The sequence below is a fragment of the Nannobrachium achirus genome, assembly GCF_963921795.1.
Source record: "Nannobrachium achirus genome assembly, chromosome: 2".
In the NCBI taxonomy this organism is placed as follows: domain Eukaryota; kingdom Metazoa; phylum Chordata; class Actinopteri; order Myctophiformes; family Myctophidae; genus Nannobrachium; species Nannobrachium achirus.
In genome coordinates this window covers 76352940-76375987 of record NC_137811.1, presented here as the reverse complement: position 1 = coordinate 76375987, position 23048 = coordinate 76352940, and the positions used below count along the sequence as shown (strand labels likewise).

At 43.0% G+C, this 23048-nt stretch overlaps 1 protein-coding gene across 1 annotated transcript in view; it reads right to left on the bottom strand.

Annotated features, from left to right (window-relative positions):
- LOC308294562 (receptor-type tyrosine-protein phosphatase U-like) overlaps positions 1-23048 on the bottom strand; it is a gene marked incomplete at its 3' end in the record, with an annotated part of 189970 nt that overhangs the window by 71395 nt on the left and 95527 nt on the right. The window lies entirely within an intron of this gene.

Sequence of the window (23048 nt, the reverse complement as noted above, 5' to 3'; positions counted from 1 at the left end):
ACTCTGGAGGTAGAAGGTAATGGCAGGAGCAATGCACACAGACATATAAACATAAATATACAATGGATTGTATAAAGAAGAGAGGCAGACATTTGGAGGTCTGCTAGCCGTTCTCCCTGCAAGGTGACACTGAGGTGGGAGGAGAGATTCACAACACAGAACCTCCACAAAGACCCTTCTAATCAGGATAACAGAAGCCAGCATCTGTCCTGCCTAGCGTCCATGTGGGCTAACCTGATTATCTCAACAATGATGAAGACCTTCAGGCGTAGCCACATAATCAGGCCAGTTGTCTTTGCTCTCCCAAGGTCTTTATGTTGCTGAACACAGGAGAGCAGAGCCGCCAGCCGTGGCATTGATGCCAGGGGTCTCCAAGACATACGGGCAGCCATAGCTTAGTGGGTAGAGAGGCTGTCTGCTAAGCAGAAGGTCACCGGTTTGCCTCGCTGCCCCGGTCTACAGTAAAACATGACACGTTCACCTCAGCATGTCAGGGTCAGCCCAACAACCTGCTGTATATGAAGGAGTCCCACCCTGTGAAACACAATGCTGTGTTCTGCTTTGTTATGAGAACACAACCAGACGTTAGAGCCAGGACAGAGAGGACTGTGTGTGTGTGTGTGTGTGTGTGTGTGTGTGTGTGTGTGTGTGTGTGTGTGTGTGTGTGTGTGTGTGTGTGTGTGTGTGTGTGTGTGTGTGTGCGTGCGTGCGTGCGTGTGTTCTTTGAGGATGTAAATCCTAATCAGATCTTCTATGTTGTGGTCTCCAAGGAGCTTCAAGGTGAAAATAATAGTGGAGAGAGAGAGAGAGAGAGAGAGAGAGAGAGAGAGAGAGAGAGAGAGAGAGAGAGAGAGAGAGAGAGCTGTTCTGACCGCTTACACCCTGGAAATGTTATTTTAGCTTTAATACACTGTACATGTTATTAGCATATGTTATTTAAGATTTAATAAACTGTACATACTATTAGTGTGTTTAGCTTAACTGACAGCCAACATAATGCAGGGAAACAAGAAGCCCTTTACACTCCATTAACACTAAAAACCAAAGAGAGGTGGAGTTATTATATGTGATAGCTGAGTGGAAACCATGTGTGAAAGAAACATGCAAGAATTAAATACAAGCCCAGGACACACACAATTCTTAATGAATAAATCACTCAAAATCTGCAAGCCATATTAAGCTAAATCTCATTTCATATATACTGTACCCAAGGGGTCTGTCAGTGGGCTCCAGGGGGTCCCCAGGAAGATGACTATTCAGATAATAGGTTTCATTCTCCCCACCAATAGTATAGACAGTTGTAGAATTATGTACTAAATCTAATCTAACAATAAACATCTTCTCTTCTGGGTGTAGCTGGCACAAACCTGTCTCAAATGGGGTTCAGTCAGCGGTCTAATAGTTGGATCTTGGACATGGAAATACTTGAAATATTAACAATTTTCAAACTCCCCATGCCTTTCATATACAAATACTATTTTCAGGAAAACATGACATACGGTATGAATACCATACAACCACAGAGAGCAGTTTTCCATTGTGTAGATATTAACCACCCCCATAAGGACAGTTGGAGGAGGACAGTAGAAACAGAAGCTACGCTACAGATTGGATGATTCCATTCTGTGCCCCATGTGACAGCGGTGAGATTATTTTGGGAGACGGTGGGCGAGGAGAGGAGTGGATCTCTCAGCGATGGCGCTGTGCCCAGTCCTTGCCTCCACCGTGCCCATCTGTTTCAGGAGGACTTGAGAGTGAAGGCACAGTGGGTCATCAGGGCCACCACCAAGGACAAGAGTGACACAAAGTCAGGGAGAAAAAGATCAATGTAATCACAGTGAGAGCCAGGCTACCTTAGCCTGGTTCAGACCCGGAATCGCTAGCCAGACCCATTAAAAAAAAAAAAAAGGCGATTCAGGGAGTCTGGTGTTGCTCTCACTGAAGAGGTTTTCCTTGTTTGGAAATTCGTACGGCGAATCAGCGTCGTGAATCAGCGTCTTGTGATCTGCGTGGGTGAGGTTTTCCCAGAACTCATGTGCAATTCGCCGCCGCCGGACGGGACCGCACACATCGCGTCGAGGTAAAATGCATTAAAACGCGATCGTATCGATCTCGCTATAAAACATCAGTAGCAGACATGTTATGGTCCAACTCCAATGGCTTACAACACTGAAGTGATGGATTATTAAAAGTGTAACCTTGAGCCCAATCATTGAACCTTTCACTGGACGCCCGCTCAATACAGAAGAACTTCTTTTGAAAACATCAGAGCCAAGCAGCCTGTTATCTTCTACACTCATTATGGAGAAGTGAAGAGACCTCTTAACACACAGGGATGAAGGCACTCTGACACTCACTTTTAACTGCCTCAGTTGGAACTGTGATGCTATGTTATCATCAGCTCTGTGATTATACAACTTCACTGTTACCTTCAATGTGTTGACAGCATTTGAGAAGTGTTATTCATTACAGCCTTGTAAAGTCAGAGTTCGACAGCCCTTTTATTTTGTTAACTCAATCCAGAACTTCAGTTTAAATTGAATTATTTTCCTTAAAATGTGAACCGTGAAAAAGGCACACATCACGTACTGTAGTTGTTACGACAGACAAGAGACAGACTAATTGGTGTGATACTACGAGGTAAACTGCAGTGTTTTAAGCAACTCTGACATGTACGTTCATTTGCATTCAAGCTCACAGTTGTTTTGTCCCTGTAGAGTCAATATGCAAATGATGAGCTGTCACTGGATATAAACAAAGACTTGCAACAAAGAACTGCAACAAGCATAAAACCTTTAGCTGAGTATTGTTGGGTATTTTAGCTGTTTGTAAGACAATCTCAGTGACCAGCATGAACTCCCATGTGGGATGAGTGATGCATTTCTTAAAGCTTAATACATATTCAACAGAGCTCTTATATCTGCTTGTGTTACAGACAACACAAGGCCAGGATATTCCTTCTTTAAGCTTTGAGAAGGTTGATCTCCAGCCTAACATTATCATCATTTACACATGTCTTGTTACCAAGAAACATTTTGGCATCAGGAAATGTGTTCAACTTTATTTTATGCTAAAAGTAGATCTGTTGAGTGTCACAGACATTTAATATGGTAGGTGTCTCACCAATGTTTTATTTAATATAATGGTTTTGTTCAGTTTTGTAGTTTTAAAGTCTGTGGTCCCCTGACTGCTACTGTAGCTCCGTGACCCGACTTCAGATAAGCGGTTGAAGATGGATGGATAGTTTGCAGAAGACTGAAGTTCACTTTCTTCAGGTCACGAAGCAGAGGAACATGTCTGGCTTTAAAGAAACAACAGAAAGCCCACTGGGCCCGGTCAGGAGGTTGGCATTGCAATGAGTACAGTAGGTTATGACTGAGGTGAGATTTATAGTGATAGGATATGCTATCCTTGTACCTGCATGTTCTTCTGAACTGAATTACAATGGAGTTGGACAAGCAATACAATGAAATAGGAAAAACTAAAAGCAACACAATTTGAAAGCAGCAAAACTCATCTTAATCCATCTACCTGATTTCAATAGGCGTCATAATACTTACTATCACTCTTATACTAAGACCATGGCCTTAGGAGTAAGGCTTTTGTATGTGTTACAATCACCTTATCCTTGGCTAAGACTCGAGAGATATCATCTGTTATCTAAAGATCCACACAGCAGAGTCTCTTGTTATGGCAACATTTTTACTGGAATTCTACTGGACAAAATATGCTGTTTGAATGAAGCCATCATCAAATACAGTACACACCTCACATACAGTACACACCTCACATACAGTACACACCTCACATACACTACACACCTCACATACAGTAAACACCTCACATACACTACACACCTCACATACAGTAAACACACCACTACATTTTGACCTTTCATGAATTATACCTCAAAGCACAGTGAAATGTGATAAAGCTCCATCCATTGCTCTGTGCTCCTCCCAAGGGCACAGGAACATCCATAACAGGATTAGGACTGATCCAGCACATCATAATTCACATGGAGCGCTGGTGGACCCACCCTGGTCACAGGCTGTGGGCAACACTATCTGTGTCAAACCACCATGGAAGAAGGAGAGACTGTTAGAGAACAAGGTTGAGATTAGAGGTAAGAGTGATTGTGGAACAGCATATTAGATAGGAATCATCAGTGAGCCGGGGAGAGGAGGGACTCCAGAGAATTAAAAAGAGGGGAGATGGTAAATGAGAGGCAGAGATGGAAGACCCTGACAGCAGACTGAAGTAGGGTGGAGGAGATCCACCTTTTCACTTCTTCCTCTAAGGTTTGTCCTCTTCCCACATGCTGTACCACACCTACCACCTCCCCCACCTCCTCTTCTCTGAATCAAGGTCAGAACACCAGTACTCTCAACACAACACAAAACCTGAGGAAAACAAGTGGTGAATACACTGGAATGAATGGCTGTGTTGCTGTGAAAGGGTGTTTCTATTAAATCTGCCTTAAAGCTGGCTCACATGTTGTCGTTGCAGTCAGTGGTCTCTGCCCTTTCTCTCTCAAGTTTGACATCAAAGGTGGCGATCATCGATGGTAACAGTAGATGATGTCTTCTAATGGCTCATAACTGGAGTTTGTTCGTTTGAACGGTGTAGACATGGGGACATTAATTTGATGTGTCTTTATTGTCCCCTTGTATAAATGTGTCCTCTACATTGAAGCCATCCTCAGGTTGTATAAATGTGTCCTCTACATTGAAGCCATCCTCAGGTTGTATAAATGTGTCCTCTACATTGAAGCCATCCTCAACAGGTTGTATAAATGTGTCCTCTACATTGAAGCCTTCCTCAGGTTGTATAAATGTGTCCTCTACATTGAAGCCATCCTCAGGTTGTATAAATGTGTCCTCTACATTGAAGCCATCCTCAGGTTGTATAAATGTGTCCTCTACATTGAAGCCATCTTCAGGTTGTAAAAATGTGTCCTCTACATTGAAGCCATCTTCAGGTTGTATAAATGTGTCCTCTACATTGAAGCCATCCTCAGGTTGTATAAATGTGTCCTCTACATTGAAGCCATCCTCAGGTTGTATAAATGTGTCCTCTGCATTGAAGCCATCCTCAGAGCAGGTTGTATAAATGTGTCCTCTACATTGAAGCCATCCTCAGGTTGTATAAATGTGTCCTCTACATTGAAGCATCCTCAGAGCAGGTTGTATAAATGTGTCCTCTACATTGAAGCCTTCCTCAGGTTGTATAAATGTGTCCTCTACATTGAAGCATCCTCAGGTTGTATAAATGTGTCCTCTACATTGAAGCCATCCTCAGAACAGGTTGTATAAATGTGTCCTCTACATTGAAGCCATCCTCAGGTTGTATAAATGTGTCCTCTACATTGAAGCCTTCCTCAGGTTGTATAAATGTGTCCTCTACATTGAAGCCATCCTCAGGTTGTATAAATGTGTCCTCTACATTGAAGCCATCCTCAGGAGCAGGTTGTATAAATGTGTCCTCTACATTGAAGCCATCCTCAGGAGCAGGTTGTATAAATGTGTCCTCTACATTGAAGCCATCCTCAGGAGCAGGTTGTATAAATGTGTCCTCTACATTGAAGCCATCCTCAGGAGCAGGTTGTATAAATGTGTCCTCTACATTGAAGCCATCCTCAGGAGCAGGTTGTATAAATGTGTCCTCTACATTGAAGCCATCCTCAGGTTGTATAAATGTGTCCTCTACATTGAAGCCATCCTCAGGTTGTATAAATGTGTCCTCTACATTGAAGCCATCCTCAGCAGGTTGTATAAATGTGTCCTCTACATTGAAGCCATCCTCAGGTTGTATAAATGTGTCCTCTACATTGAAGCCATCCTCAGGTTGTATAAATGTGTCCTCTACATTGAAGCCATCCTCAGGTTGTATAAATGTGTCCTCTACATTGAAGCCATCTTCAACAGGTTGTATAAATGTGTCCTCTACATTGAAGCCATCCTCAGGTTGTATAAATGTGTCCTCTACATTGAAGCCATCCTCAGGTTGTATAAATGTGTCCTCTACATTGAAGCCATCCTCAGGTTGTATAAATGTGTCCTCTACATTGAAGCCATCCTCAGCAGCAGGTTGTATAAATGTGTCCTCTACATTGAAGCCATCCTCAGCAGCAGGTTGTGCTGCTCAGGGACTCCTGTTGTAATGACAGTACGTTGCTCAAGGGCACTGGCAGGAGTTCCCAGCATGCATTGTCTTTTGGTGAGGGAGGAAACCCAATACAAACACAGGCACAACATAAACACTCTACACAGAAAGGGTTTTGAACCCAGGACCTTCTTGCTGTGAGGTAACTGTGCACCACCATGCTGTCCTGTGGTGTTAATTAACACATTATTACCATGCTGTGGTGTTAATTAATACATTATTACCATGCTGTGGTGTTAATTAACAAATTGAACAAGAGACAGAGAACCAAACAGGTTTAACTCGTCAGACAAGCTGTTCCATTGACCCCATCAGCATTGCAGTAGCATTTTCATGCTCCGAGGCTCAAATTACGACAACAAATTGAGCGAGTTGTTTGGTTTAGATTATTTCCTTGTACTTGCCAAGGTATGATTCATTAATTGCACGTGTTTCATTGCCAGGCCCTGTCATTTTCCTTATCAGTTGGTATGCAAGCTTTTCCATTCATGTTTGTTTGTTTTCCCTCTGTGAAGGTTTAGCTCACATGTCCTCCTCCGCTCCATCCTGGGGTGTTTTGACCTGGTTTAGTCCCACGTCAAGAGCTCCATCCTGGGGTGTTTTGACCTGGTTTAGTCCCACGTCAAGAGCTCCATCCTGGGGTGTTTTGACCTGGTTTAGTCCCATGTCAAGAGGGATCTTCCATGGTGTTGTATTGTTGTTGTAGAACAGAGGGTTGCAGGAGGTGAAGAAAAGGATCCAGGATATCTTACTATGTGGGTGTGTCCACTGGAGTGTTCACAGCCTCGGAGTTACGCAAGCACAACAACAAGGTGTTTTACTATAAATATACACGTAAACCCATACACTCACATGATCTGGAAGGATTATACACATGCCCAAACAAACGTAAACCCATACACTCACATGATCTGGAAGGATTATACACATGCCCAAACAAACGTAAACCCATACACTCACATGATCTGGAAGGATTATACACATGCCCAAACAAACATAAACCCATACACTCACATGATCTGGAAGGATTATACACATGCCCAAACAAACGTAAACCCATACACTCACATGATCTGGAAGTATTATACACATGCCCAAACAAACGTAAACCCATACACTCACATGATCTGGAAGGGAAGATTGGGAGTTGAAAAAATATTGCATGCACTTTATGAGTCCATTTTGGTTATATCTGTATTCTGTACACACTGAGTTCAGGATTTGACGGTGTCGAGGCCTCTCTGTTGCAGCTGGATGGATACAGAAAGCTACCAACCTGTCGTCAGGTAAAAGGACTACTGACACGTTTACATTACCTCAGTCTGACTGACACTCCTCCCCAAGTGTGGAACCTAATCTCATTTGAACCCAACCTGTCTACAGTACTCTGTCATCTAGCTACCTCACTCTGTCATCACACACATACTATATAGATCATGTTTCCATCTTCCATACATCAGGTGGAAGCCCACACCCCTCATTTGAACACTGACATTCTCTGTTCTGTAGAACAATTTGGCCCTCAAGGCAGAGATATCTCCCAATGACAAGAGGTTTATGGTCTGACAGACATTTAATAGTGTCTCTGAGGCTTCCAGCTTCTAGTCTCTCCATCTGTCTTTGTCTCTCTTTTAGCCTGTCTGCCTTTGTTTTGTAACTTTTGTTCAGATGCTATTTTAGTTGCACTTTTATTTAATGTTATTCTATGCTATTTGCACAGCTACTTTGCTATTGTGTGTCTATTATAGTGGCTATTCTATTAATTCTATGAAATGTCTTTCTGCATTCATGTCTTTTTCCACACAGTTGAGTGGGCTCTAAGTACAAGTTTGTTACCTGCAATGTTATCACAGCTGTATTGCAGAAGTATTTTTGCCTTTGTGAACTTCCAGTTCCAGTCCTGCTTATATTGTTTTATTTGCACACTGTCCAGGGAGTTGACCTATATACTATACATTTCACTATACATAGTATATATCGCACCACCAAAAGCTGTACGTGATAAAGGTTGAATTGAATGAGACAACAACCTTCAATGTTGAACTTGAACTAGTTTGTCTCTCTCTTTGTGTGTCTGTTATTCTGTCATTTGTATTGTCTGTCCGTCTTTCTTGGGTTGTCCCGTATTCATGTCTTTGTTTCACTCTCTTTCTCTCTGTTTATTTCTGACTATTCAAACTACGCAGCAACAAGAAGTATTCAGAGGGAGTGAGGAGGGGGAATGGGGGGGGGGGGGGTGAGAGGGTCAATCACTTCATCAACTTCATCCCTCTGAGAACAATGTGTCAAATCCAGGGCGTTTTAAAACACACACACACACACACACACACACACACACACACGCACGCACGCACACGCACACGCACACGCACACACACACACACACACACACACACACACACACACACACACACACCCTGAGCCGCTCCAATGCAATAACAGGCCACAAGGTGACAGGATGAAAACTATTGAAGTGGGCTGCACAGAGCCACAGGCCATCCTTAACACAACTGCTGCCTCTTAATCTGAAGGTTTGCTTGGTGCCTCGGTGCCACGCCGTTTCCTCCATAGGCCGCCGCTATTATTTTGAAGGGCTGGAAGGGGGTTGTTTTTGTTTTTTTGGATTATCACTTGACGGCAACGATTACGTCATCTAGTCACATGACAGTGTGGGACAAGAAGAGGAAGATGGCTGCGCCCTGCCTTGTGCCTTGTTTACATTTATATCTGCTGCAAAATGTCTCAAAATGGCTATTTTGTTTAAATGAAGTTTCTTTATGGGCCTCTCCATTGACTTAACATTGAGGAGCTTCACTTCGCGTGCACGCCCAACGTGCGTTGTAGGGCTGCAAGCGAACCTTCGGGGATTCGAACGTTCGTTCGTTACGTTGGCAATCGAAGTTTGAAATTAATGGGTTCAGGTTTTTTTCTTTTTTTTTTCTTCTTTTTTTTTACACGAAAAATAATTATCAGAATGTGATAGGCCTATTCAGAATATCACAGTAGTAGAGATAGCCAAATACTAAATAAGTTAGGCCTACCGGTAAACACTAACAGTTAATGGTGACCGTTATAGTAGTTATAAAATGCACCAGAACAGCTTGGAGCGATCAAGGACCGTCCTCCGCTCCAATTCCGCTCCTGTTTTGGGCCGCGAACCAGCCTCGCTGACACACGCTTGATGACAGACAGTAGAGTGAGAGAGGCAGCACTCTGAGCTGGGCAGAGAGAGACTTGTGTGTGTGCTCTGAACAGCGAACCCCATCCACGCACCCAAAGATTAAACAGCCTTTCTCCTAAGCATGAGCAAAGATGGATTTCATTGCAACCCCCAAAAGGATCTATAATGCGATTTCTGGGGTTGTTACATCGAGACCAGTTCAGCCCGAACGCGACGCGCTCCGACGCAATCACCAAGTCTAATCATCATCCGTGCAACTCCGCTATACATTGAGCCTGTTCGTCAACAAACTGCGCAACATTTTCTCCGATTGGGTTGGATTTTCCAAGTGTTAGCCTACGTGTTAATGCGGCCGCACGTTTTCAATGGTTAAAACAGCGCATTTAACACATTTCCTACACTGTTTTAGCTGGTTAAAGGGTACAGTACGTTCGATGGTTCGGTGAACCAAACGAACCATCGAAGGTTCGATGGTCCGTTCGGAAAATCCCCCGAAGTTCGAATCCCTAAAACAGGGCTAGATTACAGCCCTAGTGCGTTGTAAACAAATCGCCGACATTACCGATGCGGGCGGGACCGGAGCGACATTAAGTAAGTAATAATATCTTTACTGTATATACAGTAAGATTCACAGTCCTCACCGTCAACGGCGCCATGGTATTAACCCTTTCAATGACGGTGAGGACTGTCAACGGCAGCAGAACAGTTAACTCCTCCTCCACCTCTCTGTCTACACTCTGACACCTCCACCCCCCCATCACCCCCACCTCTCATTCAAAGCAGGCTCTGCTGGGAAGGGACTGGCAGAGGTGAGCGGCCGCTAGACAATTACCCCGGGCCCTGGGGACGCCAGCGCTACACGCAGAAGTAGCTACGAACGGCCAGAGGGAGAAACACGGAGCGAGCCCAGCCGAGGTCTGCTTTCAGACCGGATAATGAATGGAATACAAGTGTGGAGATTGTAGGAGTAGACGGTGCCTTGCAGCACTTGAGGAAGATAAGGATACATCATCTGTATCCTCGGGAGAGGAGGAAGCGAAGAGAGGAGAGGAGTCTCTTTTTCATCAACAGTCTGCCTGTGCTGACCTCTGAAATTGTCCTCAGGGCTGCAGGAACAGAATCCACTGGCAGGTTGACTCCAGAGAGGAGAGGAGAGGATGAGTGAACAGCAGGTTGACTCCAGAGAGGAGAGGAGAGGATGAGTGAACAGCAGGTTGACTCCAGAGAGGAGAGGAGAGGATGAGTGAACAGCAGGTTGACTCCAGAGAGGAGAGGAGAGGATGAGTGAACATCAGGTTGACTCCAGAGAGGAGAGGAGAGGATGAGTGAACAGCAGGTTGACTCCAGAGAGGAGAGGAGAGGATGAGTGAACATCAGGTTGACTCCAGAGAGGAGAGGAGAGGATGAGTGAACAGCAGGTTGACTCCAGAGAGGAGAGGAGAGGATGAGTGAACAGCAGGTTGACTCCAGAGAGGAGAGGAGAGGATGAGTGAACAGCAGGTTGACTCCAGTGAGGAGAGGAGAGGATGAGTGAACAGCAGGTTGACTCCAGAGAGGAGAGGAGAGGATGAGTGAACAGAGAGATGTGTCCTATCTTTACACCACAGCTCTTGACCCTGGCTGTCATATCATCCATTCTGCAGAGCGTCTCTATCTATCTGTCTGCCCTGGCCAGAGAAAGGAATAATAGACTTGGAAAACACTATAATAAAACCTCAACGACCCTCCAGACCTCAGACAAACACCTTCCCACCTCTGACTGCCTGTCTTTACTCTACTGTACATGTACTGTACACCAGATGTAACAATAATACCTTGAGTCATGAACCTCTCAGTGTGACAGGCTCCCAACACTCCCTCAGTACTTCCTGTGAGAGGACAGTCATGAAGCCTGGGAGTAGGGCTGTCACAATTATTACATAATCGTCTAATCGTGATTATTTGACATTATCGCAATTATTTTGTCATAATCGTCATAATCGTGAATGCTGAAAAATTACAGAAATAGTGGAAATAGCAGATCTACAAGTAGATCGGCTATTTCCACTATCAATGTTATTTTTTAAGTAGTAAGTTGTCAAATATGTCAGTAATTTATTTGTGTATTTATGTTATGTGTCATATCTGCAATGTACAACTTCAAAGCCTAAAAGCCAAACAGAAATGTAATTATCAATGACAAAAACACAATTAAATCGTTAATCGCCAATTATTTGAGTGACAATTAATCGTCATGTAAAATGTCATATCGTGACAGCTTCTGAACATGTTCTGAGCTCTGCTCCACTAGCACTTTTCAAACAATCCCACTTCCCACAACATTATATTAAGTATCTGTATAAACGAGCAACACATCTATTTTATTTGTATTATTAATATTTATTCTTTTTTTTTATTCTTAGTTGCACCTAAAATAGAAGATCACAACGAATGTGAGGTTGTAGATAAATGATATCAAGTACTTAAAGGAGCTATAGTCAACTTTTTCTTGAAAAACGGATGCTAAAATAAAAATAATGTTTCGAAAATATTTTATAAAAGAATGAGCTTCATATATGTGTTTCTATTCAAAAATGACCACGAAAGGCGTAAAATAATGATAAAATAATCATTTTGGCCATTGTCAGACCGACACTTTGTTTACATTCTAGTCTATAGACTAGGATCTAAACAGAGTGTCGGCCCTACAATGAAAAAGTTGACTATAGCTCCTTTAACAGTCATTGTTTAATGTCAAGCTTTTCTCCCACACAACGCCTATTAGTGCGAACCATTTTGTAAATTTGATGGAATCCTGAATTATTATTATAATTAACCATATAGTATATTATTTTTGATACATTTAACAACAGCCTGGTGCAAAGTATAACATTTTAAAGCATGTTTCCATGGACCACCTATAATTCTACCAAGGACCACTGGTAGAGAAACAGTGTTAATGTATGTGGGCCATTGGAGCTGCTCTGTAAAGACCCTCCCTGGGGCTTCACTGCAGTACTGCTGCCTCAGGCCTTCATCCCACTTAGTGTCTCTCCAGAGCCTCCATCTCTGACAAGGTCCAGAGCTGTCTCCACAACGTACATCTCTGACAAGGTCCAGAGTTGTCTCCAAAACATACATCTCTGACAAGGTCCAGAGTTGTCTCCAAAACATACATCTCTGACAAGGTCCAGAGCTATAAAATAGTCATACCATACATGACCTGTCCATATAACCAGTACAAAGTAACAGCATAGGTTTATACATGTTTCTATATACCCAGTACAAAGTAACTGCATAGGCCTGTACATGTTTCTATACCCAGTAAGCATAGGCCTATACATGTTTCTATATACCCAGTACAAAGTAACTGCATAGGTATATACATGTTGCTTGTACCTCATAAATTGTTGTATGTGTAAGTGACGTTCTGATCCACTGTGAACCGACCCCTGTATGAAACTCTGCTATTAAACTAAATGAAAAAGTGCATTTACTGGTATCTTCGTCTCATCTCCTGCCTCTATGCAGCCCTGAAGGAAGCAGAGGAAATGGTACTAAATATTCCCTGTATCCCCCTTCTAATTCCAGAGACACATTTAAAACAAATGGTGTTATCATTTCTCTATTGTACTGTAGGCTACCTGTTAATGTCACACTGGAGATTTATCCTAATGTCTGTCAATTCAACTCAATTTCAATTCAAAGGGCTTTATTGGCACGAGAAAACATTCATTACCATGTCCAAAGCAATGTCTGTCTCTCACTGAGGCACAGCAGAGAGACAGACAGACAGACAGACAGACAGACAGACAGACAGACAGACAGACAGACAGACAGACAGACAGACAGACTAGCATCATGATGTGTGAGGTAAACAGAGAGCCTGGCAGGGACACCAAGGCCAAGCAGGCATATTAACACCAGGACGGGACGCTGCTCTGACATCTATCACTACAGACCTCTAATGAGACAGTCATGAGAGGAAGACCAAATGCAGACGCCAAACACACACATCTGTATCTGAACACTTCTGCATAATAGTTACACTGCTGTTACTACAGTACTTTAAATATATTGTTGTCTCCATGGGTCCATTCAAACTCATCGTCTTACAGATTTAATTGCATGGCCTCAGGCAGATAACTTGACATCTTAGAATCGATGGTGATAAATCAGTATAATAAGACACTCAACTGAAATAACCCTGTATGCAATCTGCTCTACCTCTCTCTCTCTCTCTATTAAAAGTTATTTAATAGGTGTAAAACCCTATATCTGATATGGTTAAGGACTTTGGGGGAGGGGCTGAGAGATGGACTGAGAGCAGGACACAGCCCCGGCCCAGATGACATCAATCTGAGACAGACATTGATAGGGTGCAGAGTCATCACAATGACAGGCAGGAGGCTGTCAGTTTGCCCATTCCCAGAGGTGTAGTGTGTTTGTGATTAAGTGTCAATCTCTCTGTCTCAATTAGAGACACTCATCACACTGTGGTCTAACACCTGACCTTGGCTGCACTTCTCTTTTCAGGAATAATGAAGCACAAGGCAGAACCACAAACACTTTCATTACTTTTTTTAATGACTAATGATGTGTTTGTTTCAGGGATTAAAGCTGTGACCATCCAGCTAGTGTACGGAGCAGCCACTCTAACCACCCGGCCACAGCATTAACACAAATGGAGCCTTGCCAATAAGACGTACGTGAAACATGAAGCAGCGAGGCACACAACGATACACAGCGTTTGTTCCAGGACACAGAGAGATGGATGAATGCAATATTCACTGAACCATGATGATGTTTCATGAACATCCACCAATATGGCACGGTGCCAGAAACACTGTTAAGAGGCTTTGGCTGTGGTTTGATCACAAGCACCTGCTGTGGGAGAAGGAACACCTGATGTTATCCTGGATGGCTGTGTGGGGACATAAAGGACCAGCAGGAATACTGACACTAGAATTAAACATGTTATCCTGGATGGCTGTGTGGGGACATCAAGGACCAGCAGGAATACTGACACTAGAATTAAACAAGAAAATAGCTTTCCAAATCCACTCCTACAGGCACATAAACAACCACAGACCACAACACTTTGCTGCATTAGACTGTAGCTCGTTACACTGACGAGGGCTGAAAGTCTTAAATGGTTATTATCTGTTTTAGTGGCCATCACTTTCCTCCATGGTGGGTAAAAAACTAAAAACAAAACAACAGACATTCCATACAGCTGAAGTATTGTGAGGACAGAGGAACACTTTGAAGCTTTTTTTTTTCCTTCCCAGACCATGAAAATGTTTGTTTTACAAACTTTTCTTCCTGTCTTTGTTTTTGTTTAACCTCCTATCAATCGTTACCTGGGCCAGCCGTGAAGCTCAGTGAATCATTTCTATCCAACTCTCCACGGAGCCTCTCTGTGGTGGGACATCCTCTTCCTGATGAGGGGGGGGGGGGGGGTAGTACCGAATCCAGCAACCAATCAGCAGCCAGCCTCACAACCCTTACAACAGGCAGAGGAAGACAAACTTTCTCTCCTTATTCCTTATGACACTCTCACTTTCTCATTTCTCCTCCTCCACCCTTTGCTGCGTTTAGTCCATTGCTTTCTCACTCAGTCTCTTTCTACATCCCTCTCTTTCAATAAGAAATCCCTCCTCAGTCTGTGACTCATATTCCATTCTCTCTACAGCCCTGTGAGCCTTGAGGGAATTCATTAGAGACGCTCACAGACGAGGGAGCAGGCATGGTCTAGTATGGGGACGTCTGTCCTCTGGCAACAGGGATGATACCATGGTCTAGTATGGGGACGTCTGTCCTCTCATGGTCTAGTATGGGGACGTCTGTCCTCTGGCAACAGGGATGATACCATGGTCTAGTATGGGGACGTCTGTCCTCTGACAACAGGGATGATACCATGGTCTAGTATGGGGACGTCTGTCCTCTCATGGTCTAGTATGGGGACGTCTGTCCTCTGGCAACAGGGATGATACCATGGTCTAGTATGGGGACGTCTGTCCTCTCATGGTCTAGTATGGGGACGTCTGTCCTCATGGTCTAGTATGGGGACGTCTGTCCTCTGGCAACAGGGATGATACCATGGTCTAGTATGGGGACGTCTGTCCTCTGGCAACAGGGATGATACCATGGTCTAGTATGGGGACGTCTGTCCTCTGCATGGTCTAGTATGGGGACGTCTGTCCTCTCATGGTCTAGTATGGGGACGTCTGTCCTCATGGTCTAGTATGGGGACGTCTGTCCTCTGGCAACAGGGATGATACCATGGTCTAGTATGGGGACGTCTGTCCTCTGCATGGTCTAGTATGGGGACGTCTGTCCTCTCATGGTCTAGTATGGGGACGTCTGTCCTCTCATGGTCTAGTATGGGGACGTCTGTCCTCTGGCAACAGGGATGATACCATGACTGATGTTGTGAGGGCTGTGAGGAGCCCTGTTGAATCTGGCTGCACATTTTACACACAATGGTGCAACACAATGTCATTGGCTTCATCTGCACTGCAGTGTGGATCGCACCCCGTTAGACGCTAATGAAGAGATCAGAAAGCAATGGGTTGGATCCACACATTTAATTGGCTTTCTATCGTAGCATGTGTTCTGTAAATACTTACATGCTGCCAGCGAGCCATGAGGGAAGCTTTTTACAAAGTGATGAATCTATACAATGTCAACGTCTCTCTAGTTGTCTTCAAAAAAGCAAAATAAAAATCTTTAAAAAGCACACCCACACTTTCCAGACAGCTCACTTGAACATAATCAATAAATCACAAAGCACAAACCCCTCCACTTTTTCCTCCCAAACTACGCTGCTTTTAGCATCTCAGTGGACAACCCACTCTCCACATCCAGTTCTTTCCTGCTCGCTCTTTGTCTGTCAGTACTTTTATCTGTGCCTTGTGCTCATAAAAGGATCAGAAACTGTCAACTGTCAAACGCTGAGGAGAAGAAGCATGGCCATTAAGCATCAGAGAGACAGAGAGAGAGAGAGAGAGAGAGAGAGAGAGAGAGAGAGAGAGAGAGAGAGAGAGAGACACACACACACAGAGAGAGAGCACTATGTCCTCTTCCACAGATCTTGACAGTGAGTTCTTGTAAAAAGCTCTTCAAGCTCCAGCCTAAAGGGAGCTCCTGCTGGCTGGAGGCCCCTCCCCTCCCTGGAGGCCCCTCCCCTCCCTGCCTCTACATGCAGGCTGAAGTTCATCAGTCAGGCTGCTTGACATCAACAATGGAGCCAGATGGACACAGACACAGAAAGGAGGCCAGAGAATCAAGACACTGACCGCCAGGTAAGGAGCCAGGCTATAGAAGTGGTAGATCCTTTTAAAAGGCTGCTGACAGGGACTGATTCCTGCTACAGAGAGAAGCAGCTTGGATCCAGCGCACAAGAACCAAGCGGATGTTCTCTGTTTTGGTTCACGCAATTTAAACACCAAATTGGACGCCCCCGTCCTGATTTTTCCCAGGCATGCTCCCTGGGACCCCCCAATTCCCACGGAACAAACCCTGTCCTTTTTGGTTGCCGGGAACAGCAGAACCAAAAAATTGCCGAAATCCAGAAGTTGAACTCCAGATGACCTCAAAGAACGCGCTGTTGAGGGCATGGCATATGCAAATGAGCCATGTGCTTTTTATTCTAATTAGCCATGTGTTCATGTGGGTCCGACGTGTCTTATACTGCATAGAGAAGTAAAAGTCTGTCATTCCAAATTTACTTGAGGAAAAGTAAAGTATTGGAATCAAGTAGCAAAAGTATAAGTACAAAATGTTTGAAAATAGCAGATCTACCACTCACAACTTTTAGATCTGCTATTTTCAAATAGCTTTGGTATAAATTAAAATAGGGCTTAAGTGGTTTATGTATGTTTTATCATAATTTATATTTTCAAAGTAACTAACATTTTCAAATAATTGTAGGGGAGTAAAAGTACAATATTTGGATCCCAGATGTAGTGGAGTACAAGTAAAAGTATTGGAAACTGGAAATACTCAAGTAAAGTACAAATACCTCAAAATTGTACTCGAGTACAGTACTTGAGTAAATGTCCTTTGTTACTTTACACCACTGACACTGTAAATAATTGCAAAACAGTGCACATGTCTTATTTTAAGTTGTAAAGATATTTCTTATATTAAATTATGCTCTGCAGTGGCACAAGGGACTCCCAGTGTGGCAACCCAAAGACAATAAAAGAGTATGGCCACAGCCAAGCGACCCTGGGTGGCAGGTGCCTTGACTTAGAGCTTGTACAGAGTGCTGACAGAAGGCTTGTCCACCTGCATTTTGAGCTACAGTCTATGATTTTGAGAGGGGACGTAACAGTCTATAAACACAACAAGACCTCTGTCTAAACACCTGAACGTGGCCATCGTGTCTTCTGGTCTGTGGAATGCAAAAGAGCACATTTTACCTATACCTATACCTATATGTGCCGTTTTTACTGTTGCTACGCTTAAAAATGTAAAATAACAAGTGGAGACCATAGACATTCAATAATAGCTATGTAGGTATTTGGAGTTGGAAATATTGAGGTACAGTATGACATTTTTTATCTCACAGCCCCAGAAAGAAAATAAGGAAGTGTTCATTTGAGCGGTATATAGTTCCTATCATTTTATAATGGACAATTTACTTTTCGGGCAAGTGGGCATGACCTTTGGGCAAGTAGAACATGACCTGTGCTACCCTTTTTCTTTTTTTCTTTTTTTATTTAATTTTTATCCCACAATTTTGTAACCCATTTTTCACCCAGTGCCAACTTTTTCTTTTTTACACATGCACTTTATAATAAAAAATGTTAAAAGAAAAATTCAAAGACTCTTATTCCCTTAATTCAAAGAAAAAAGACATGAGAGAAATCAGAGTGTAATTTACTATATTTTGAGAGAGACAGACAAAAGTTAACAGTACAGAAAACATCCAATCCGTTTCATGGTTGGAGATCTCTCACAAGATGGTGGTCAGTAGCTGGTCAGACATTCGTATATAAATAATACAGTATATGACAGTTAGGTTCCTGTTAATATGATGAGGTTGCCACATCCATCAAAAACATGTGGGGGTCTTCCTAGTAGATTTCTACAAAGGCAGTTAAACTGTTGTTTTGGGGCCACAGTTGATATTAAAGGCAGAGCGTCCTCATTTCCACCAGACAGTGACCTGGCCTTGTGGGTGCACGTGGCATGGCACAATATATACTGTGTATATTGATTGAATTCAATTATTTATATCGATAAATAAACAAATCAAAACACTGATGAAAGTCATTTCTTCAATAACACTTAAAAAAAAGGACCTGTAATTTTTCCATTAGGGTTAATGAGAACACACTGCATGTGTTCTGTATATGTGTGCATACTTGTATTACTGTGTGTGAGTCTGTAACTCTAACACTGTCCGAGTTGAGGGGAAACCTTGAAATGTAAAGGTTTGAGAAACACTGGTATAGACATTGAGCAATTGTCCTTAGGCTTACAATTAGTAATAGATTCAGCCCTGGGTTAGGATTACGATAAGGCATTCAAAGGTTAGATGTAGGGGTCAGGGTTAACGTTGTGTCTGATGTATACGTGAGCAGGTGTGCAACAAGTATAACTAAGGCTTTAGACTTAGGGGTTATAATGGCCCCCCAAAAAATAAATAAAATTGTCGTCCTAAAATATTATTGTCCAATAATCCTAGACTCTATGATGATGATGATGGGCGATGCGGAGACGTGCGGGGACATCCAGATACGTAGGGTTCTTCAGGTCACCAGGCCTCCTCGGGTAGTTTTCCTACGGGCAGAGAACCGTAAATAATATGTAAATGTAAATATTACAACAGGACATCTGTGACAGTAGGTCGTTTTCAGCACTGTGTGGAGTTGCACCCCATATACGGCAAGTTAACTACCAGTGCTTTGGTAATACCTTGCCACACCATGTCTAGTTATGTGATTGTGAATATGAAATAGCCAATCTATACGGGGTCATACGGGGTCCTCCCTATGTTCCAGGTTCTATGTTCCCCACTTCCCCCCCAAAAAAGGTTCTATGTTCCCACACCCACCCACCAACAAAAAAGGTATGTTCCCTGCCCAACCAAAAAAGGACTTATGTTCCCAATACCAATTCCCAATTTTCACAACTCAAATGCAGGGACATCTGGGCACTAAGAACATGTGGGCAATCCTAATTTAAGTGCCTACTCGTCCAGGTGCTCTGCCCAGATGTCTCCACCCCTAAGTGCCTACTTTTCCAGGTGCCCACTCGTCCAAATGCCCACATTAACCTACCTAGTGCCCAGATGTCCAGGTGCCCACTCGTCCAGATGCCCAGTCATAACACAAATATGGTGCCCAGATGTTCCTAGTTCCCCCCTGACACCTATTTGTTTGTGTGTGTGTGTGTGTGTGTGTGTGTGTGTGTGTGTGTGTGTGTGTGTGTGTGTGTGTGTGTGTGTGTGTGTGTGTGTGTGTCAAATAATGAACACAACAATAACAGCCATTTGAAAATAGCTGATCTACAAGCTCAAAACAGTGTGAGCTTGTCCATCTGCCATTTTCACAATGTTGTGAGCTTGTAGATCTGCTATTTTCAAAACAATACACATCTTGCATGGGCAGAGATAGATGGAAATTAAATCATGTTATGCCCTTTTGCATCTGACTCTGAGCAGCAAGCTGAACCTAGAGGCTAGTTTCTGATACATCATACAACCTCACTTATCCCCACTCCAAATGGACATTAAACGTGTCACCTACTGTCCCATTTATTTACAACATCAATGACTCTCTAACCGAGGCATTTTTGGGATGTAAATGGCTATCCAGACGCCTGTATGACTCCATTTAAGGTACATAATACATAGACGCTAGCGAAACATGCTAACGGAGGCTAACAGACAAACTTTATGATAGCTAAATGGAAACTGCACCAAATGCTTTATTTATAATTGCCAGGGCTTCACATAAGACCTGGCTGATAAAGACAGTAAACTTTGATGTGTTTAGGGCACTTGCCAATATTATATGATTTTATGAATTCTCCTCTCTTTGTGTGCCTGGTCACTTGGGCCATAATTAAATAAAAAAAAAAAAAAAAAAAAGCAACACATGCACTCCAAACTCATTCCGATTTCCTAACTAAGCCTTGACTAATGAAAAATGTTAATTTTGTTGATTTAGAAGCACTTACCAATGTGTTAATCCTCTGAGTACAGCACAACACACAGAAGATGAAAGAACTCCATGAAAAAGCACCAACATGTCAGTTTCCTCCAGTCTTTATCTAACCCTCAGCAGATAAAAGATGTAAAAGTTATATTCCTTAATGCACTCTGCAATTCACCACGATTATAATCCTCCTGTATAGTCCCCATTCAAACTGTGCACACACTGTCTGTCTGACATAGCTCTGCCTGCCACTGCAGCCCTGCTGTGCTGGGCTCGCTCAGTGGAACACGAGCCAATCAGACGCTGCAGGGCGAAAGTGGGTCAGTTGGAAGGCTTCTGGGCCAATCGGACGCTTCAGGGCGAAGAAGTTCAGTGGGACAGAGCCCTCCCATCCAAGTGGAACGGGCCAATGGGCAGCCTATGCAACCGGCAGGCCCTCCCAGCCACATTGGAACAAAGTGGAACAGTGGGACAGAGAGCAGTGGGATTCAGCAAGCGCACATTACAAACTGAGTCCACATTGAATGAGGAGATTCTGTTGGGTTGATTCTTATAATTCATCTAAGTCCTTATTGTATTTATATTGTTATTTAGTTTCTTTATTTAGATTTTCTAGTAGGTGTATGTCATGTACTCCTGATTATTTTCCTAGCACATTTCACTATGCTCTCTGAAAAAACATCAAACTATTCAACAGTCACGTAGCTCTAAATTAATTTAAGCCTACATGCTAATTGTCCCCATTACTGTAGAGTCCTGTTTCATACAGTTGATTTATTTTTTATTTAGTGTTTGACCTCATCATACTCATACAGTATGAGGACTGAAAGCAATTTAGTCTTACTCAGCACAGCAGTTTTCTTATGTGTAATTACTTTTAAGCATCTTCATGTTTTGTAACTGGAATATGGCTCTTAAAATATATTGTTCTATTTTGCAATAGTTACTGTACAGTATGTTTCAGTTATTGGTCATTCAGCTTTATATTCATTGTCTTTCAGTTTGTAACACATGTCATTGTTTAGCTGATTGTTAATAGATAAGGAGATTCCATTATGGAGCCTTCATTCACACTTCTATTGTGTTATTATGGATTCTCTTTGCATATTAGTGATTGGTCATCACTATTGTCTATGAAACATCATTTCTGCTGTTGTGAATATTATGCTGACAAAGTTATTTTTGCCCTCAATAAATACAACATGATGAATGTGTGAGCGTTGCTATTGTTTGTTTTGCAAGATGGCATAAAACCTCTGGCCAGCTCTGTGTGCCAACTCATTCTGTTGGCTACAGGGAGAAACAGCAGCCTGGCTAACGTTGTTTGCAATGAATTTCATTTTACAGCAGTCTGGAGAAAATACCATGGGATATGTCCTGGTCATAAGTGCACGCACGCACGCACGCACGCATGCACGCTCCACTTTATGTCCTCTTGATGTCTCTTTTGTCTCATCACATGTTCAGTTTTCCTTCCAGTGGTATAAACTTGCTGAACTCTGTGGTTGTGTTCTTTCAGCTCACAGTCTCAACACAACAGTGAGCTGCAGTGAGGATCAACCCTGACTGTCTGGCTGCATTCATCAACTCCTCTCAGCCACTTACAAGACCAGGGAGAGTTTTACGTTTCATTCTGAATTAACACTTAACACATTCACCGTCTTTTAAGAATACCTTCGTACTCCCATTTGCCATTCGTCTCCATAGACTTCCATGTAATTCATAGTGCACGGATCATGCACACCCATGCCTAGATAATGCACCACGTGTGTCCACATTGCTCACAGCTTTCAAACAAAAAAATCCGAATGGAAATCCGTTCAGGCATTCATGAGATAGCAGCCATTATGTTTTCCTAAAATGTAAACAAAGATGGCTGCCATGTTTGAAAGATGGGGTTGCTATGGGGGTTAAACATGCAATTTCGCGATTGCTATCATGCCTAGGCCTACTACATTTTTGGAGCGGTGTGCTAGCACAGCTCCCTTTGTGTGGCTTTGTGTGTCCAAATTGTGTTGGTCAGCACGGCGGCATCTGCGCATGCGCAGACTTTTACCGTGTCCAAATTGTGTTGGTCAGCACGGCGGCATCTGCGCATGCGCAGACTTTTACCACACACACACACACACACACACACACACACACACACACACACACACACACACACACACACACACACACACACACACACACACACACACACACACACACACACACACACACCCGTGATAGCCGCTAGAGTGGAGGCTCACGAAGCATGCAGCCACCGTAGCGAGCCACGGGCAATCAAGAATTGACACATGTCAATATATAAATTGGTGAAAAAAAAGTCAGGGACTATTCTATTCTCTTCCCCCTGCCACGGGAGGTTAATGTTGTCAATCTGTGGGTCAAGACCCGCAGAGAGGTCCCCAAAATATGTATATTCAATATTCAATTATATATATATATATATATATATATATATATATATATGTGTTACAGTATGTTTGGGTAACTCAGGACGGTAAGAGTAAGAGCGCTTGTTTTGTCGTTCACCACACACTAAT